General features: G+C 41.1%; 1 pseudogene across 1 annotated transcript; it reads left to right on the top strand.

The window, feature by feature from the left end:
• Nucleotides 1-222: 222 nt before the first annotated feature.
• On the top strand, nt 223-19,815 carry LOC143583526 (aquaporin NIP2-1-like; annotated as a pseudogene). The gene is made up of 6 exons (XR_013144185.1): nt 223-495; nt 557-788; nt 15,328-15,521; nt 15,610-15,671; nt 15,749-15,866; nt 19,459-19,815. The product of XR_013144185.1 is annotated as an aquaporin NIP2-1-like (transcript).
• Nucleotides 19,816-21,178: the final 1,363 nt, after the last annotated feature.

Genomic DNA, 21,178 nt, shown 5'->3' with positions numbered 1-21,178 from the left:
GACACTATATATATTTTTTAAAATATTTGTGTCCACATGAAATAAGCAAGCAAACGATAACAAGGATGGTATAAGACACCACTCACTTGATTTTATTTTAGCGTCAAATAAATTAGTGTTAGTACATATGTGCTGACCAATAACCTCGTTTTATTATTTTTAGTGAAGATATTATATAATATTTTCTGAGAAAGACATTATTCATCCACTATCATGTCAAGACGACAAGAGAATATCGTATTATTGAATAGCCTTGCGATTTATATTCAGATTTTTTTTATAAGGGACACTACAAGTTATGACAAAGTATCAATAATATTTTATAGTTCTGAATACCCTATAAGACTATAAGTCTATAAGCATGCCAAAGTTGCAATCCAGTGTTGATGGCCATGAGATACCCGTCATCAAAACACAAACGCCAGAAAACATTCAGCAAAAAGTGTGTATATTATCTCAACCTTACTACCCTCCTGGTTTTTCGAGAAAGGTAACGTGGCACTTAAATGGTTGTTAATTTTATATTATCATGAATTCATGGGATTTTTTCTGATAGGTGTTGGCTGTTGGCTGAAGTGGTGGCTACATTCACGTTAGTGTTTGTGACGTGTGGATCCGCTGCACTTGCGAAAAGTGATGAACACAGAGTTTCACAACTTGGAGCCTCGGTTGTAGGTGGGCTCATTGTGACTGTCATGATCTATGCGGTTGGACATATCTCTTGTGCACATATGAACCCGGCTGTCACACTCGCATTTGCAACCGTTAGACATTTTCCTTGGATTCAGGTACCCGACTATAGAGGTAGGGTGCCAAAAAGACCCAAATACCCTTAAGGACTACCCGCGGGTCAATCAGAAGTCCCTCATAAGGAACCCACGGGACATATAAACCATCCGCATAATCAATTGACGAAGAAACACCCTCAAAGCACATGCGGAAGCATCATAGCACCCTCAAAGGTCATCCGCAAGAAGGAATATCCTTCCGCGTAAATAACCACGAAGTAAGTGCTTCGGGACAGCTGTCAATAACCAATTACCTTCTAGAAGATTTACCAAGATTCTTTCTTGGGCAATACGTGATCCCTCAGCCAATCAGCCAATAACACCTGGCAAGTTCGTTATAACCGTGCGCATGGTCAATATTCTCCCGTCAATCAATGGGAAAGAGACACGTTTCCAGGTTGTTATACATGCACATGCAACGTATAAGTTGACCTGTCACATAAGGACACGTGTCCAAACAGTTATGCAGACATCGTCTTAAGGGACAACTGGCCCAATCACCTTCCCACACTATTCGGCTATAAATACCCTCTCAATCATCATGAGGTATTCATTCACTCCCATTGTACTCTCTCAATTTACTTAAGTGCTTATCTTCTATAGAACAATACTTATTCTCACGCCGGAGGGTGGTTACGGGAAGACCCCCCCTCTTGTCCTTCCCGTAACAAGCTCACGATGTCTGTTTTGCAGGTGCTTGTCATTGGACTTTAGGCAATTGGGTTCATATCGTGTTGGCAGTAAACCGTATCCTACTCTGTTGACTCATTGGATCCATGACCCATTAGTGGGGAGTGGATCCGTGTTTCTTCATTGGCGCCATCCGTGCTTGTGGTTAGAACAGCAATTTTTGTTTTCGAAGTTACGATATGAGCCAAATTCCTAAAGGGCCGACGGGGACCTCAGAACAAACCCCACGTGTTACTAACCTAGAAACACGTGAGAGAGCAACGTCATTGTTCGCTCAGAATCTTACTCCCGATGAGCAAGATGATGTTGTGACACCCGAAGGTTTTACTTTGGGTGGTTCATCAACTCGAAAGCATTTTACCCCACTGGCAGACGCTGCTCCAATGGGTACAAGAAATATAGTAACACCAGCTGGTACCCCACCCAACGATCTAGGAGGGGTTACAGCTCAGAGAGGTTCTAATTTGGGAGATCTTGGGCGAATTATGAGAGATAATCGCCGGACTCACCTAGAATTAGACCTCGAAGAACATTCAGGGGACTCAGCCCCAGTGAAAACTCATACAACAAGCCATAGATCTGAGGGACTCTTGTCTCTAGATGAGTGGTTCCGTATCCAACAAGAAAGTTTGGCCGCTGAATACCGACGAAGGGTACGGAATGAACGACTTCACGCCCGTACCCTGAGCTATGATGATCCTCCTAGGAGATCTATTTCTCCTCCAATAAGGGGAAGTCATATTCAGTACAGTCACCCAGAAGGGCCAAACCAGAGAGAAATTCCAAGGTTACGTCCTCGTCCCCGCATAAATATGCGAGTACCGTCTTACGAAGAAGAACTAGACGGACACAACTCGACATATCATCCGGGAGGTAGCTATTACAGCGGAGACAAACGTTTTCTTCCATTTGGAGAGGCTAGTTACCCGCGATCGGCTATTCGCCACGCAGAATATTACAGCAACGCGGAACACGATTTCTCCAAACCATATCGCCCGGAATCATTCGCAGAAAAATCAAAGTTCATTCCGGCCAATGCGACAGCTCCGTTCCTGATAAACGCAAAAATACCAACATCTGTTGGGACATATAACGGGATGACGGACCCCAGTGATCACTTGCTGAGGTTCGAAGTAGTTGGAGGAGTCAGTGGTTGGACTCTACCATATTGGTGTCATATGTTCGCATTGACATTTACTGGAGCTGCACGAGAATGGTTTGAAAAATTGCCTTGCGGACACATTAAGAGTTGGAAAGACTTTGTAGCAAAGTTTTCCTAGCACTTTAGTCAACAAAAGAAACACACTCATGACCCGTCTGAAATACTTGATGTAGTAAGGCGAAATAACGAATCCATTGAAGATTTCATTACCCGTTTCAATAATGAGAGCCTTAATATTGGCGGGGTTAGTGAAGACATGCTGAGGGGAGCATTCCGAAAGAACGTAAATAGTGACGCTTTGATTCGTACTCTAACCGGAAGAGACTGTATGCCCAAATCTTGGGACGAAATCATGACGTCAGCTAAGTTATTTGCAAGGACTGAGAAAACCTTAGGATCCGGCAGTCAAAAACAAGTGCCAAAAGTCGAATTCCAAACCCCAAGACCAAATCGACAGGCCAAAGGGCCAATTTGGTCAAGGCTGCAACCAAGTACAGAAACACCAAAGCAATTTGATGCGAGATTATTGATTAGCAACAAGAAGAAGCGTAACTTTCCCGCATGTTCGTCCAATAACAGTTGGACTCAGTTGTCAAAATCTCCATCAGAAATCCTCACGACCGAGAACCTGACTTTCCGCAAGCCTCAACCACTACCAAGGAAATCATTCTTTGACAGTAATAAAAATTGTACGTACCATGATAACATAAGACACAACACAAACGAATGTGTGGCTTTGAGAAATGAAATAGAGGCAACGGTAAAAAATGGGAAGTTAAACCATTTGGTCAAAAGTGTGAGACCAGGGGCTGGTAAACCTCTCGCAAAGGACAACCAATGCCCAGCCAAAAGGCAAATAAAAGATCTGAACGTTCATAAGATTCACGGGGGCCAGCAGACCAGCGGAAAGAGGAAAGAATTTGAGGATGCGGAATGGAAGAATGAGCCTGTCATTTTCCGCGTGTCAAAGGAGGGTCATGCAATAAAAATCCTTTGATAATTACCGTCTTATTCGGACATTACCGGTCACAATATGTGTTCTTCGATACCGGTAGTACGTCCGACATTATGTATGAACAGTGCTTTGAACAGCTTGAGGAAGAGGATAAAGAACGATTGCGACCTATTCACACACCCGTTTCTGGGTTTGGTGGGGAAATAATGCACCCGCGGGGTGTCATTACTTTCCCGGTCACACCTAGTGATGGAGTTCACTCAAGAACTGAGGAGGTTGAATTCTTAGTTTTACGGCAACCTCTAAATATGATATTATCCTCGGACGAGAGGCAATTAGTGACTTCAATGCTCACCCATGCACAGCTCACGGAGCAGTAGGGGTTCCGACCCGTACCGGTGTAGCAATAATTCATGTTAATCGACATTGCTTCACAACCGAAAGCTCAAGACCAAGTAAGGTTTCGAAACAAAATCAGAGAACTGAGCCAGAGAAATGGGTACTTAACAAGAAATTCCCTGATCAAACATTAACAATAGGGCCAGCCATCTCCGAAATTGTTCGAACCTTCTTAAAACAATTATTGACAAAGAATATCGACATCTTTGCGTGGCAACCCACGGACATGACAGGTGTCCCGCGAAACATTTCAGAGCACAAGTTGAAGGTGAATCCGTTGATCACCCCAATTGTGCAAAAGAAGCGGAAAATGGGCCCCGAACAGACAAAAGCCATGAACGAGCAAGTGCAAGACCTTCTCCATGTCGGGATTATCCGAGAAATCAAGTACCAAACATGGGTGGCAAACCCAGTGATGGTCCCAAAAAGTAATGGAACATGGAGGATGTGTATAGATTATAAAGATCTAAACAAGGCATGTCCGAAAGATTGTTTCCCACTTCCGGAAATTGACTTAAAGGTAGACGTTGTGGCCCCATTCAAATTCAAGTGCTTCCTCGATGCCTATAATGGGTATCACCAAATTCATATGGCGGCTGGTGATGAGGATAAGACAGCGTTTCGCACCGACCAGGGCACATTCTGCTACAGAATGATGCCTTTCGGGTTAAAGAATGCGGGGGCCACGTATCAAAGGTTGATGGATCAAGCCTTCAAAGGTCAGATAAGTTGAAACCTCGAAGTTTACATGGACGATTTAGTGATCAAAAGCATCAAAGAAGATCAAATGCTGAGGGACATAGAAGAAACTTTCGAAACACTGAGAAGTATCAACATGAAACTCAACCCAGCAAAGTGTTCCTTCGGGATGGAGGAAGGGAAGTTCCTCGGGGTAATCGTTACAGGAACGGGTTTCAAGGCTAATCCAGACAAGATACAAGCAGTAGCCCGCATGCCATCCCCCGCATCCCTAAAAGAAGTCCAAACACTTAACGGGAGATTGGTAGCATTAAACAGGTTTCTGGAAAACCACGCTGCTAAGTCTTACCCGTTCATCTCAACATTAAGGAATTGCCTCAAAAAGGCACAATTCAGATGGACTCCGGGAGCCGAACAAGCATTCCAAGAAGTCAAGAAGTGTTTAATGGAATTACCCACGTTAACTGCTCCACGCGCGGGTGAACCAGTAACACTATATTTGTCAGCATCCGACATTGCCGTGGGGGCTGTCCTATTGACGGATAGAAAAAGTGTCCAAACTCCAATTTATTACGTCAGTAGAACATTATCGGACCCGGAAACAAAATATTCGATGTTGGAAAAGCTGGTTTTGGCACTGGTCTATGCCGCCAGACGACTTTGCAGATATTTCCAGGGTCACCCCATCAATGTGTTAACCGGGTACAAACTCAAGAACGTGCTGAGTAAGCCTGAATTGTTCGGTCGATTGGCAAAGTGGGCCATAGAATTGGGGGAACACTCAATCGAATATAAACCAAGACCGGAAATCAAAGGACAAGTGCTGGCGGACTTCGTCATAGAAGTCCCGCAGCATAAAGAACAAGAGTGTCTGATCGAACAACAACCCCAAGCACCTCCGGAACAAGGACAAGTTTGGTCATTGTTTACGGATGGAGCTTCAAGCAGTGAAGGATCAGGTGCAGGCTTAAGGCTAGTCAATCCCGAGGGGCATGAATTTACATACGCCATCAAGTTAGACTTCAAGAGTACTAACAACGAGGCAGAATATGAAGCCTTCCTGGCAGGCCTGCGGATAGCGAAAAAGCTTGGGGTGAAACATTTGGAAGCGCGGGTGGATTCTATGCTAATTGCGGGATAAATAAATGGAACATATGAAGCAAAAAACGATGTCATGGCTTCTTATTTGTCACAAGCGAAGGTCTTGATTCGCCAATTTACTTCCTTCAACGTTATTCACATTAAAAGGAGTGAGAACAAATCGGCGGACGCTCTTAACAAGTTAGCTTCAACGAATTTTGAGCATTTTTCCAAAGATATTCGTGTTGAAGTCTTAGACCACCCATCCGTTCCCCAGAATCAAATCTTGGTAATTCAAACAGGCGTCGAATCATGGATGATGCCAATTAAAGCTTACTTATCTTTCGGAGCACTTCCAGCTGGGAAAGCTGAAGCTTGGAAGATCAAACATAAAGCTTTGAATTACCAGATGATTAATGGTATCTTGTACCGGAGAACATTTCTTGGTCCACTATTACGTTGTGTGGACGCGGAAGACGCAAATTACCTCATCCGGGAAATTCATGAAGGTATTTGTGGACTTCATGCGGGTCCAAGAATGACAGTTGCAAAAATCATGAACGCAGGGTATTACTGGCCTGGTATGCATTTAGACGCTGTGCAAGAAATCAGAAAATGTGATTCTTGCCAGCGTCATGCCCCAAATACCTTACGCCTAAAGAAAGAACTGATTCCGGTAACATCTGCCCGGCCGTTCCAGAAGTGGGCTATTGACATTATGGGACCTTTCCCAGAAGCACCAGGACGAGTCAAATTCTTGATAGTGGCCATTGATTACTTCACCAAGTGGGTAACGGCATCAACCGTCAAAAAATTCCTTTGGGAATTCATTATTTGCCGGTTTGGCCTCCCACAAGAACTGGTAAGTGATAATGGGACCCAATTTGCTGACAGCGGGCTACAGGATTGGTTGAAAGAACTTTAAGTCACTCAAATCTTCACATCTGTAGCACACCCGCAAGCAAACGGTCAGGTCGAACGGACCAACCGAACTATCAAGGAAGGGATTAAAGCGAGGTTAGGTACTAAACGAACGGGTTGGGTTGACGAATTGCCCCATGTACTCTGGGACTTCCGCACCCAAAAGAACTCAGCAATCTAGAAACACCGTTTAGCCTAACCTATGGTACAGAAGCTATGATCCCAGCAGAAATCGGGATCCCATCCGCGAGGGTTCTGTTGATTAATGATAACGATCATGAACTCCGGATGAATCTCGATTTGCTTGAGGAAAGAAGAGAATTTGCATTGATCCGCGAACACAATTATAAGCGGCAGCTTCAGAAATATTATAATTCGCGGGTTCAAGAATGCAAATTCGAAGCGGAAGACAACAACGAGGCCTCCGGACAGGAGCCTCCGGGAAAGTTAGCCCCAACTTGGGAAGGACCTTACAGAATCAAACAAGTATTAACCAAAGGTGCCTACAAGTTGGAGAAATTAGACGAGACTGAGATTCCTCGGACGTGGAATGCAGCATAACTAAAGAAATGCTACATATAGTGCTCCTATTTGTTTTTTGTTTTCGGCCTGCGCGCCCACATAGTACAGTAATTGTGTAATTTCTTTTTCTAAGAAGGCTTATGCCAACGATTGAAAAATATTGAGTTAGTTCCACTTCATTCCGATAAGCTGTAATATTTTATTGACAAAAACGAAGCACCGGATAGACACTTATATTATAGTACATAAAACAAAGTGCACCGGAAAGAAACAAAGACTTCTTATTAAACAGTCAAATGAGATTACAAGCAACGGAAATATTTACAAACAAAGGCATATACATTTATGGGGTGGCATCCTCATCTTCCGCAGTGTTGTTAGCTTCCTCCTCTTCTTCATCATCAAGATCTAATAATTCTTTTAATTGATCGATGGCACCCTCCTTGTCCGCAAGATCTGATATGTGATCGGAAAGGGAGAACTTCAGAGTGTCAAAATCTTTGGTTTTCTCGATGAGGATGGAAGCAGTATCTTTACCAGCCAAGATATACTCCTCCGGGGCCCGGCCCTCAGAACCAAACTTGTATCCTTCTTCGAAACCCATCTGCCGGCCCGCTGGTTCAGAAGCACGAAGAAGTATCGCAACACAATTTCCAAGGTCATCGCTGTTGCGGACGTCAGTAACAATCTGTTAAGTAAATCAAACATGTGTAAGCTTATACACATTTGAATTGATTACGTTAACAAACAGACTTGGTACCTTGGGAATCGCCGTCGACAAAAGCCATTTCTTATCCGTCTGAGCCCGGATAAGATCCATTTTGTGCTTAGCACACTCCATAGCTTGGTCTCGGCTATTAGCATTAAGAGCAGACAAGCGCTTGTCTTTAGCTGCTGAGTCAGCCTGAAGGGTCTTTATCAGCTCAGCTTGGTCATCCAGCTGTCTCTGGATAACAGCCCTAGCTTCCTCAGCAGCAAGTTGTTGGGCTTTCGCAGTCTCCATAGCCCGATGACTATCCCGGGCATCTGTTAACGCTTTAAGAGCTTCTTTTTTAGCGTCCAACAGTTTACGCTCAGTTCTTCCAGTTCGTCGTTCATAGCTAACCAATCACGGCGTATCTCCTGATTGGTGGAAACAGTGTTCGGCATGTGGTAAGAGTTGGAATCTAGAAGTTCCTGGCGGATGCGACGACGTTGTCGCTCCCGTTCTGCGGGAGGAAGGCTTTCGTGAAGGTACTCGTGACAAACGTCCGCATCGTTCAAAATTGAGTTCCGACGCAATGACCAACGAGGATTATGCGGAGCAGTATCCTCCTCCACTCGGGATGAGGAAGCATGCCCCCTATACGTGAACACATTAACCCCCCTTGATCCCGGAAGTGATGCTGGTGGTGGGGGGTGATGTGGGAGGCTTCTCGAACTCACCAACCTCTTTTTCCCTGATGGGAAAAGAGTCTGATAGATTGATCGGTTCTTGAGTATTGATTAATGGAGAGGTTGGCGGAGTCGGAAGTTGTACAGCAGTTGAATCCTTGAAACCTGAAATTTCCAAGGCAAAGCTTTTTTTAGCCATCAGTAAGTGACAAGGCCAAAAGGTAATCATAATGATTTAAACTTACCTTTGGAAACGTCTCCGGAAGATAGTTCTCGTAGACGAGCACCTAAATCAAGAACCTGGGTCTTCTCCTTCTTCTTCTTCTTCTTAGGCGCAGCACCGGAAGGACGCGCTTTCCGCTTGCCAGCGGCCTTAGAAGTACCCGCATCCAAAGCCTGAGATTCACCCTCGACGGATTGAGGACCACCTTCCTCACCTGTTGTCGGGTCGGTGGTGGTCTTCGAATCTTGCTTACGGGTTAAACCTACAGTCGAAGATGAAGGGTTAGCAGCACCAATCGATAACTTCTCTTCACAGAGTGATGATTCTTCGCTGGACGAAAGAAGAACTACCACTCCGCTTGAGGTAACGGCGGTCACAGGGCGGGGTTGGAAAATACCTTCGCATTTTCTGACAAACTCCTCACCTTGGGCATACATTGCTTCGGACACAATTGGTTCCGGAGTAAGAGTGGTGGAAAAAAGAAAATTCCTCTCCGTGCGATCCAAAAACGGAACGTCGTGTTGAGTAATGGGGCGGCGTACCATCATGCCACCCACCTTGTCCATAAGGGTAGAAAGAATTGTACCTTCGCCTGCAATAAAAAACATGTTAAACAACGTAAATTGAGTACCCGGAAGGGTATAGATGGAAACTTACTTCCGTCCGGATTCTCATAATATGGTTCCAGAGTGGGAAATGGCCATAAACGGCTCGTCTTGGCATGAACCATCGCCCCCTCATGAATAGGACGCATGGGTGTTGGAGACTTGGTCAAAGTAAGATACCAAGCATGTCCTTCATATTCGGAAGCAAGGACTTCCGGCAGCTTATCTTTGGGTTTCGACGCGTCATAGTAAACGGGATAACATCTTCCTGAATCCAGAAAATTTAGATTTCCATCCATAATGCTGCGGAGCCATTCAAAGCCAATAACCCCTTTCCCGGTGGTAGCAAAACTATACCAGCCTTCACGATAAGTCATTTTGTAAAAAACAGCAAACATACCGACGGAAGGGTCATAGTCACGCGCCTGACAGCAGAATTCGAAGTGAAGAATTCTAAGCATCCCGGGATGGATATGAGATAAATGAATCCCATACACTGTCAAGATTGATTGCACGAACTTGGTTACGGGCAACCAGAAGTTCCCGGTAGTAAAGTGGCCCACGTAGACGGCCATCTTCTTCGCCGGAGGCGGCGTCGCAATAGCCCCTTTCGACGGGCGTTCAGCTTCCCACTCTGAAGGAAAGCCATATACGTTTTTAACATCATCGAAGTCCTTCTTCTTGATTTCGCATACGACTTCGTTGATAGCAGGAGGATGTTTCTTTTGGGCAGCCATTTTTTGGAAGGATGTGAAACGGATATAAGAGAGAAGAAGCTTTCTGATATTAGCAAGAGAGAAAATATGAAAGTGATAAAAATGGGTTGAAGACCCCAAGGCTTATTTATACTCATCACAATTAATGCGACCGTCTGACTCACAGAGGAAAGAGAAAAAATCCGGACCAAGGGATGACTGACACATCAGGCGGGAGATTCGAAAACGTGCTTACAGGTTGTCAAAACAGGCGTTTTACACGTCCTATCAGCCACCGTCTAGAAACCTCTCTCCGCCCCGTCATCAGTATTATCTACCCAACTTGCACAAGTTCGAAAATTCAAAGGAAAAGATATTCCACAAAAGATATTATCAACATAGAGTTTCTTTTCATTAATATTCAAAACAGTGATTACAAAAACATGAAAAGAAATTACAAGTTTAAAATTCTAACGCCTACACATAACCTAAGGGTTAGGAGGCGTCGTGTTTTCCGGAGCAGTATGAGCCACATCCTCTGTCTCGTCCTCATCAGATTTGTCATCATCGGACTCATCATCATCAGATTCATCATCAATGTATACCCGCAATTGCTTCACACCATCTTCGGATAAAGCAAATTCCCGAAGCATATTTTGTAGCGGAAAGACAAGGTCATCATACTCTTGAACCCGCATACCAAGTTCTTGCTCCGCGTCAAGTCCGTGAAGGGGATGGCTTTCAATAGGTTGTCCGGATTGGGCGAATGCCAATCCTTCGTCAAAGCCTTTTACCCGGCCAACCCTTTCAGAAGCAGTCGTCAAGTTCACAAAGCAATCAGTAAGCTCTGTACTTCTCTTAACATGACGGATGAACTACAAACGAAAGTTTGTCAACACCATAAAAATAAGAATGCGAGAGTTAATCTAAGAGAGACTTACTGAGTCAAGACCACGGTTGAGGAAGTATTGCCTCTCCCACTCAACACGCTCCGCCCTGCCACGAAGTTCTTCTAATTCGGTGGAGGCGCGGGTGTCCGCTTCAGTCTGGGATTGCAAAAGGGAGTCATAATAAGACTGCATCTCAACAATCGTTTTATCTTTCAGCTCAGCCTGCTCCCCTTGCAATTTCAAAGCTTCCTCGAGCTCTTGGATCCGGGCGTTTTACTGAGACACTTCTTCTTGTGCCTTCGCCAAATCATCCTTCCTCCTTTGAGTTTCAGCCCGGGAAGCTTCGAGGGTGGTATTAGACCTTTCACAGGCCTCTTTCCACCGTTTAGCAGCATCAACATTCCACTCTTTCTCCTTTTGGAGTGCAGCTTCAGCGTCAGTTTGCTTCCACCTAGCTGCACTCGCTGCTTTGCGATGCTCTTCGGCTTCCGCCCTGGCGACCTTCAAGGCCTCGGAAGCTGCACCAAGCTTCCCGCCCATCGTTCGCCACTCCCGCAGAATTTCCTGACTACAAGCTAAGCTATTAGTCAAAGAAACAACTAGATCAGTATGAAGTTCTTGGCGGGAGTGAGTCTGTTGATATGCTATCTCAGCAGGAGGCATGCAATGTTCAACAAAACTCATACAGGTCTTGGGGTTAGAAACCCGAGACCCGTTGACAATATCCCAAGGTGGGACGAACAAGTCAAAGTCCCCTCCTAATTGCACATTCGCAAAAAAGTGGGGAATTGAAGGTCCAAGGCGAATGGGAGTAGAAGAGAACTGTTGTGGACCACCTTGTGAAGAACCCCCCTGGCTCCATGGACAGAGGGTCCAAAAAAGAAGTCATCTTCTCCGCCCAACGCGAAAGGCGAAGAAGCATAATCAAACTAGGGAGCAGAGCGGGGAGGAGATTCATGAACCCTGAAGCCCTCAGCAGTAACCTCAGGATTATCACGCTGGGAATCGGTGGCATCCCCACCCTGGAAAAGATAATCTAGATCTGTTTCACCAGGAGGGGTAACAGGCCTATCCGCCTCCATCTCCGGAGGAGGCGACGGCTGTTTTCAACATTTGGGGTCGACGTCGGTAGCTTTCCAGCCGCGTGACCCTCAGCAATAGATGGATCTGAAAAAGAAAGCAACAATAAGATCATTCCTACCAAAAACAGCAGGATTACAAAAGATAATAACTTACCAGTAACAGCTCCCAATCGATCCGCAAGGCTAGGTGGTAGTGGTTTCCTCGGACGATGCGTCTAACGTTTCTTCATTTTTTGTCCTTTCCCGGCGTCCGAGAAACTAGTTCCCGCGTCACTCACCTGCGATACATGGAAGGACCTCTTCCGATAAAGTTCTGCTAAAAATGAGAGACAGATGAAACTTCAGTGGCATCATCTGAGCTTTCCTCTTCAAGAATAGCAGAATCGTCACTTGGAATAACGATTATCCCATCGGAGGTCAGCATGTTAAGAGGCGGAGGGTTTAGAATGTACGCACCTGTCTCAAAGATGGCCTCTGAAACAATTGGTTTGGCACGCAGCTTGATTGGGAAAAGGAAGTGTTCAGCAGTCCATTCAAGGATAGGCTTATTCTTGGCATCACGAACAGTTTTGCCCACACAACCCTTGCCATCGTCTAAGGCGTTCAACATCGACCCAAAACCTACAAACAACATATAAGCGTTAGACAAAAAAAACTCAGAAAAAGAGAAAGTAAGAACAAGGTAGTAAAAACTCACGGCCATCCAGCTCGATAAAAACAGGCTCCATAAAAGGAGAAGGGCACAAATGACTCATACCCGCCCATACAAGGGCTTCTTCCGGAAGTGCCCGCATTGGTGTAGGTGGGGTAGTAAGCTTTCGAAACCAGTCACACCTCTCATGAGCAGCCGGCGTGATGTTGATAAGAGCGTCGTTTGGAGAACGGCGAACCATGGCCTCCGGTATCACATCCTCAGAGATCCGGAAGAATTTTTTCTTCCAATCCTTGGAAGTTTCTTCAATAACATTGCCGATAGTTCTATCCGGCAAGCTATGGCAAGTATACCATCCGTTCCGATTCGCCATCTTGTAAAATACAGCGAACCGATCTAACCGAGGAACCAAGTCATGTGCCATACACACGAACTTGAAATGTCGAATTCGCATAACGGCACGGGGATGAAGTTGGGATAAGTGAATCCCAAATGCCTTGACCACTCGTTGAAAGAACTTTGTGATGGGAAGACAGAAATTCCATGAACGAAGTAGTTAGCATATAACGCCATCTTTCCAGGATGTGGAAAGCTGGCTATGGAACCAGCAGAAGGGAATTCTGGCTCCCATTCCGATGGAATACCATAGGTTGCAACAAGCTTTTGATATTCTTCTGGGTCCCAACAGACCTCTATCTCGTCGACCTCAGATTGAGCAGACGCCATTACAAATACTTGGTAACAATATTTGAATTGGTTCAAAGGAAAATCAGAAGATTATAAGAAAGAAAGCAAGTTCGCATATAAGATTCAAAGGCGATAAAACTTCAAAAAGAAGTTAACTCTCCCTATTTATACCCACCGCAATTAATGCGATGTGAATTGAGCAGTAGAGAGAGAAGAAACCATCCAGTAACAAATCGCCACGTCACGTGGGAAATTTGAAAAAGAGAAAAAGTTGTACAGTCGGGTACAGTAACAGCCGTCAAAAATGTCCTGTCACCTGCACACGCGCCTGCGAGTGGTCAACTTGTCCTTTTTCATGATTATCCACAACAACAAAAGATATTTCTTACCAACTTACAAAGTCAAAAATCCCCAAATCCACATTAAGTCCAGAATTTCACCCGCATAAAAGACTTCACACGGAAGAAACACTGGACTGAGGGACTTATAGAGGTAGGGTGCCAAAAAGACCCAAATACCCTTAAGGACTACCCGCGGGTCAATTAGAAGTCCCTCATAAGGCACCCGCGGGATATATAAACCATCCGCATAATCATTTGACGAAGAAACACCCTCAAAGCACATGCGGAAGCATCATAGCACCCTTAAAGGTCATCCTCAAGAAGGAATATCCTTCCGCGTAAATAACCACGAAGTAGGTGCTCCGGGACAGCTGTCAATAACCAATTACCTTCTAGAAGATTTACCAAGATACTTTCTTGGGCAATATGTGATCCCTCAGCCAATCAGCCAATAACACCTGGCAAGTTCGTTATAACCGTGTACATGGCCAATATTCTCCCGTCAATCAATGGGAAAGAGACACGTGTTCGGCTTGTTATACATGCACATGCAACGTATAACTTGAACCTGTCACATAAGGACACGTGTCCAAACGGTTATGCAGGCATCTTCTTAAGGGACAGCTGGCCCAATCACCTTCCCACACTCTTCGGCTATAAATATCCTCTCAATCATCATGAGGTATTCATTCACTCCCACTGTACTCTCTAAATTTACTTAAGTGCTTATCTTCTACAGAACAGTACTTATTCTCACGCTAGAGGGTGGTTACGGGAAGACCCCCCTCTTGTCCTTCCCGTAACGAGCTCACGGTGTCTGTTTTGCAGGTGCTTGTCATTGGACTTTAGGCAATTGAGTTCATATCGTGTTAGCAGTAAACCGTATCCTACTCTGTTGACTCATTGGATCCATGACCCATTAGTGGGGAGCGGATCCGTTTTCCTTCACCGACTAAACTAAAACTGTTTATTCTTTGAGTACAAGACATGAATGCGAACAAAAAGATCAGACGGACGCAGCTAAAATCTTGATTTTTAATTTGTTTTATGTATATCCCATTAGTTTTACTACTTTTTGATTAACTTTTTCTTTGTTATTTTATTTAACTATTTCACTTGTTTAACTAACCAATTAACCGGACACCTTACCTTTTGGAGGTTTAATCTTTCGTTTGGTAGGCGTCATGATTATTTAAACAATAAAACGCACTCCTTGCCTCAAAACGTGGGCTAACTATCTCCCTAGTTTACATAAAAGTCTTGCAGCAAGTTTATTTTCAATTATTTCAACCTCTTAATTATTCAATTTAATAGAGAGGTAGAAGAAAGGCATTAACACTCGGGTACAGTCAGATCAAAGGCCTTTATTTGATACCATAGATTTGATCTTCCTGTTTAATATATATACTGCTTATATAAAATTTGAAAGGAAATAAAAAGCATAACAAAATGTGTTTTAGACTTCTGACCAATTAACGCAATTAAACATGTACCAATATTCTTGTTTTAAGGGTTTACCCAACATACGTGTCCAATCTAATATTCTTTTACAATTTGTGCAGGTCCCTCTCTACGCTGCAGCACAGTTCACAGGAGCCATATCAGCTTCATTCGCCCTACAAAGTTGCTACAACCTATAGAGCAATTAGGCACAACCACTCCTTTAGGGACATACATACAAGCTCTGATCATGGAAATCATTGTAACTTTCGGCATGATGTTTGTCACTTCAGCTGTAGCCACCGATTCTAAAGCTGTAATAAACATTAAATTTCAAGAAAAATATCAATGCTAATGTGTAATCCGTTATTTGACAAAAACGTAAGATTCAAAAATATATGCAGGTAGGAGAGCTGGCAGGTATAGCGGTCGGATCAGCAGTATGCATTACCTCCATCATAACAGGGTAAAATTTAGCATACTTCTACAAAATCAATTATTGTTCCAAGAGCAAAACTGATAATTGGCATATCGAATTTTCAGGCGAGTATCAGGAGGATCAATGAACCCAGCATGCACCATCGGACCAGCATTAGCTAGCAACAACTATAAGGGTATATGGGTGTATATTGTTGGCCCAATAACAGGAACATTATGAGGGGTCACTACTAGAAAAAAGGGCTTCCATGACATGCGCACAATGACACGCGTCAATTTATGACGCGCAATTATGTAAGTCATTAAAAAAACGTCATAATTTTTGTAAAATAGAATATTTATGACACTCGTTTTTGTATGTCATTAAACAATGTCATAAATAAAAAAAAATATTGCGTGTCATACAAACAAGTAATCTTTCAGTCAAAATTAAAAACTCTATGCTTGTCAAACCAAGACCAATTTTGACCTATATTCAAATACATCTGTTAACCTTTCTCTCAAATTACCACCACCGGTCACCACGAACATCACCAGGAACGCCGACCATCACCATCACGACCTTTTGCCAGCACCACCAGTCAAGAACGCATCACCACCACGTCATTCCGTCACCACCACCAGTCACCAGACGCCTGATATGTTATATGATCAATTCGTGCTTAATTTCGGTTGTGTGATTGAATTTCAGCAGTTTCGTTTAGGTAATGATTATTGATTCTTGTCAAAACACTGCCTGAAGCAGGTAAATTTTGTGTTTACTATCTAGCCCTAGAAAATTAGGGAAGGTGATTTATTTGATTATTTTAATGCGTTATAATGAGATTAGGAATCAAGTGTTATATTTTGGAAATTACTTTTAATGTTTGTGTGACTATTTGTGATGGTTGCCTACCAACTGCTCGATGAAATTCCTGAATGAAGGTAACAGTTGTTCTTTGTAATATAAAATTAATTAACTTAAGTTTAGTTGAATATTCATAAATAACAGGTTAAATGTAATAGATAAATAGCTATTTTGTTTATATCTTCACATAATTGTTCGTCTATCCAGTTTTGTTCTAGCTCATTGATATATCCACGCTTTTATTTTGGTAAAATGTCTGTAAGGTTTCTAACATTTCTTAGATCAACTGGTTATTGATTACTAGTAATGCCTGATTTTGATAATATTTTTAGTTAGGTCTTGAATTAATTATTGACATTGATTACAAGCCGTGCTTTGCTACATTTTCTGTACAGCTAGGTTTGTTTGGTTTAGTGTTTAGGTTAATTACTTGCAATCTATGATGACTCAAATAAACTACTTGCAAATCGGCTAACCAAAAGAAACAACAATGACATCGTATTAACACGTACTGTCTTTGTAGCTTCAATTTAAGCTTCAATTTAAACTACTTGTATATGTTTCAGCCGAATCAGTTGTTTTATGATGTTCAATTTCCCAAAATTGGTTGGCCTGGATGCCATGAAAACTAATGACCTAAAGGTATGTTTTTACTTTCACTTTATCAAACTTCACACCTTTAGAAATGATTCTTTGTTTTATATTCAAAGTACAGTTTCTTTAATGTGTTAATGTTAATCTGCTTTACTTGGAATTTTTGTTTATTAGTGTTATTTTAATTTCAGATGTAGCTTTGTTTCCTAATGCATATCCTCCAATGAAGGGTATTTTCTTGCACCACCATGGGAGTATTTGAAAGGTAATGCAATTGATAGTTGAACACATTTGGATTACTGTCTCAATTGCATCAGGTTTATTTTTTAAATAAGTTTTTTGTTTTTATTATTTTGTGAATTTCTGGCTTATATGAATCAATCCTGTATATGTCTATTATGCTTCAGTAATTAGAGAACTTTGTATTTACAAGTACTTATTCCAATTTAACGTGACGTATATTGATTGCAGCAAATATTAAAGTAGTTGATCATGTGATAGAAACTAATGGAAAAGGGGTCAAGATATAGATGTGCCTGACAATTCGTTACTGTAAGTTTGTTTTATGATAAGTAAACAAAAGTATGTGTTATTGTTTTAACTGATTTATGATGAATGATTATTATGATCTGCTGTTCTTATGAAGGAATAATGAAGCCCGTCAACAACTTTCAAAAAAGTTGAATTCTACCTTCCATGATAAATCCATACATGATGGATATTGTTCTTTTGAACAACGACAGCCCATTGAGCTAGCTGAAACATATAGGACCTAATTGAAGATTGCCATGTAAGTTTTTAACTGTCTCTCTTTTTTTATATAGCTACTCTTTATTTATATATATTAAACAAGAATGATAATATGACTTTCTGGAAGCACCATAGTTATCAAGAATGATAATATGACTTTCTGGAAGCACTATATTAAACAAGAATGATAATATGACTTTATATATATGCTCTTATATTTAGCATTCTACATGATTTGCATAGTAAAGCAAAAGGGGTGATATGGAAACAAGTTACAAGTTATGGTTGTATTTGGTCATAAGACTTGGTAGTTATCAAACTTTACTATGTGTTTTTTTGTATATGGCATTAAGAGTTTTACGAAATGTATACGAGTTTACTTTGATTTAAATTCTTTAACCAATTTTCTGAATGTCAACCAAGTTGTGTTTCCGCCTCAACGCGCGGTGGTGAAATACTAGTTATGACTTAATAATTATATTGTTTGTAATTTTGTAGTGTCCGACTCAGCGGGGAAGTACTGAGTGTGGTTATTACGTCTTAAATTTCATGAAGGAGATCGTTCATGAAGGACTTAAAATCCACATTGATAACAATGTAAGTGAAATTTATTTGTTTTGTTATTTTTCCGTTTTATTGTGGTTTATATGCCCGTTTTAGCTTAAAGGGCAAATTGGTTATTTGGCCAACTGATTAAGATGATGAAGTTTAGGGGTGTTCATGGTTTATACCATATCAAGTTTTTTGCTTCAACTTAGGTTAGGGAATACATGAATTCCGGCTCTAATTACCAGATGTGCAGTTGGTGCAGCTACACTTGCCATCATTCTTATAGTCTACATAGCTGTAAAATAAACATAAATATATACATCGAAAGTGTTTTTTTATTTCACACTAATGCAAATAAAAATAAGAGAGATATTTGTCGTAATTAGATGAAGTCCTTTTTAGTATTTGCTGCAAGTGTATTAAATTCTTAGGCATTTCTAATACTCAGTATTAACATTGGGTTATTTGTAATGGTTATCTTCACTCAAAGGGATGTTCATGACTTTTGACCTAACGTATTTTTTGTTTAATTTTCAACTTAGGTTGGGGGAGGCAAACACGAATACACTGGCAGATTTCGATGCGGTTCGAGAAGATTGGTCGGTGTATACGACACAATTAATATTTCGTTAGTGATATGTATTATACTAAATTTTAACCGATATTTGTGTTAACTTAAGGATTATATGGATTATATGTAATATTTTGATTTAGAATGTTTATTTTGGAAATAGAATGTATAGTTTTGCTGCTATATTTTGGGTTATTAATTTAAATATTATTAATTATGCAAAACCAAAAGAAAATAAAAAATTAAAAGTTATAAGATGACATGCATACGTGCATGTCGTTAATTGCTGTCGTAAACATCCAGTATTGAAAACGCGTCATAAATGCATGTCAAAAACGTGTGTCATAAATGTGTGTCATTAAAATTGACACGCAGAAAACGTGTCATACCCAATTTATGACAGGGGCTTCAATGATACACATTTCTGCGTCATAAGGGCCCTTTAATGACACGCAATGCGTGTCATTAAAGGTTTTTTTTCTAATAATGGGTGATGTGCTACAGCTTTATTCGGTCCACTTTATTCTGTCCACAGACGAAGTAGATGAGAAAATTTCTTCATTCAAATTTCACGGAATGAAAAGCAATGATGAAAATGTTTTTCTCTGAAATAGCCAATAAACTATCAATATGTAATCAAGTAGTGACTAGAAAATTCCTCATGTGAGTGAATGATGCTTCAATTTATACAAGAAACTTCTTAATTCACACCGTTTTGTAACATAGTGAGTGTTCCGACAACTGAAATATACATAAAAGTACAAAACTCTAGTTTTTTAAACGGCTAACACACCTCTTTATCTTACTCCTAAATTTACATCATTGTTTATAATGAGACTCGATTAACTTCAAGGGAAGGGACATCATTTTACACATGTTGATGCTGCTAAGCCAAAGATCCTTTGCCCTTTATTACTCTAGTATTAATTTGACTAAGGTTTATGCTGTAAAAGAAATATAATTAAGGTTTAAGATAGTGAAATTGATGTTTGTCATTCTAATTTTTTTTAACGTAGGTACATGTCTATCAACAAGATGAATGTAATTAATATACACTCACTTTTCATTTAAGATGGGGTCAATCAGATTAATACTCAACAATATGGAATTTACATCCTCCTAAATGATTTTATTTACGTGGGATACTCTCCAAAATTGAAGGATAACCCCTACGCATATATTCCATGACATGGAAGGTACATGGTAGACACCAGTGGCGGACTCATAAATTTTTTTATGAGGGGCGGAAATTTTTAGAGTCGTTTATCTATCACTATATGATTTTTTTTTTTGAGTTGGGTCGGGTCAAGTAGAGTGAGATTGGGTTGAATATTAAATAAATAAAGTGTTATTCAAAATTAATATTCTATATTAATGTATTGTGTTTGTGTATATACTAGTAGGAGAGCCCGCGCGTTATGGCGGGGATGAGGCAACGGGAATTTGGTTGATCAAATAAATGAAGATAAATGAACGTGAACAAATTGCATGTTCGGTTTGACGTGAACGATAACTATTTAAAGCTATAATAAGTTTGACACACTGCCTAATCTCCCAATAGTTGATCCAATAATGGGAGGTATACACAAGCAAAGTGGGCCTTTGTGAATAGATCTAAACAGCAGAAAAAAATTAAACAGTATTCGATTTCAATTTACACACATTATACAAAACATAAACAAGACACATAATAAGTTTACTCTAAAATGCAACTTACTTTACTTCAATCCCAAAATTAATTAAACAACATTAGATAGGAATCAATATTTGTGCATAAGTAAAATATAACTAGTTAAAAAACATTTGATAAGTATCAATATTTGTGCATAAGTAAAATATAGCAGGTCACTTCTAACCAGTCCATCATTTAAGCCCAAACACAGCCCGTGAGTGATTTTTTGAGCTCAAGCTAATCTCGGGATAGACTCGTTATTATTTGTTAATTAGTTAATCTTATTTATATGCATTTATAACATAATGTATACGAGCTCCAATAAAGTATGAAGCTAGTTTAAGCACAACGCAATTCAATAACAAGCTAGCTAGTCATAGGTCACGAGCCCCTAAAGTTGCTGATAATTGCAAAAGCTGAAATTACAGCTCCAAAAATAAGTCATCAAATAAAGCAGAACTATTAAAATTTATGCCTTCACAAACTGTTTATGGATCTTGGCCATCCAATAGGCCCATTATTGACTTTTAACCCAACTTATATTCCTAATTT

Source organism: Bidens hawaiensis, unplaced genomic scaffold (assembly GCF_021521415.1).
Source record: "Bidens hawaiensis isolate Kalapana, Puna unplaced genomic scaffold, B.hawaiensis_p1.1 tig00032450_1, whole genome shotgun sequence".
Lineage (NCBI taxonomy): Eukaryota > Viridiplantae > Streptophyta > Magnoliopsida > Asterales > Asteraceae > Bidens > Bidens hawaiensis.
Note: the sequence above shows the minus strand (reverse complement) of the source record. Positions and strands in the feature narration are given on the sequence as shown.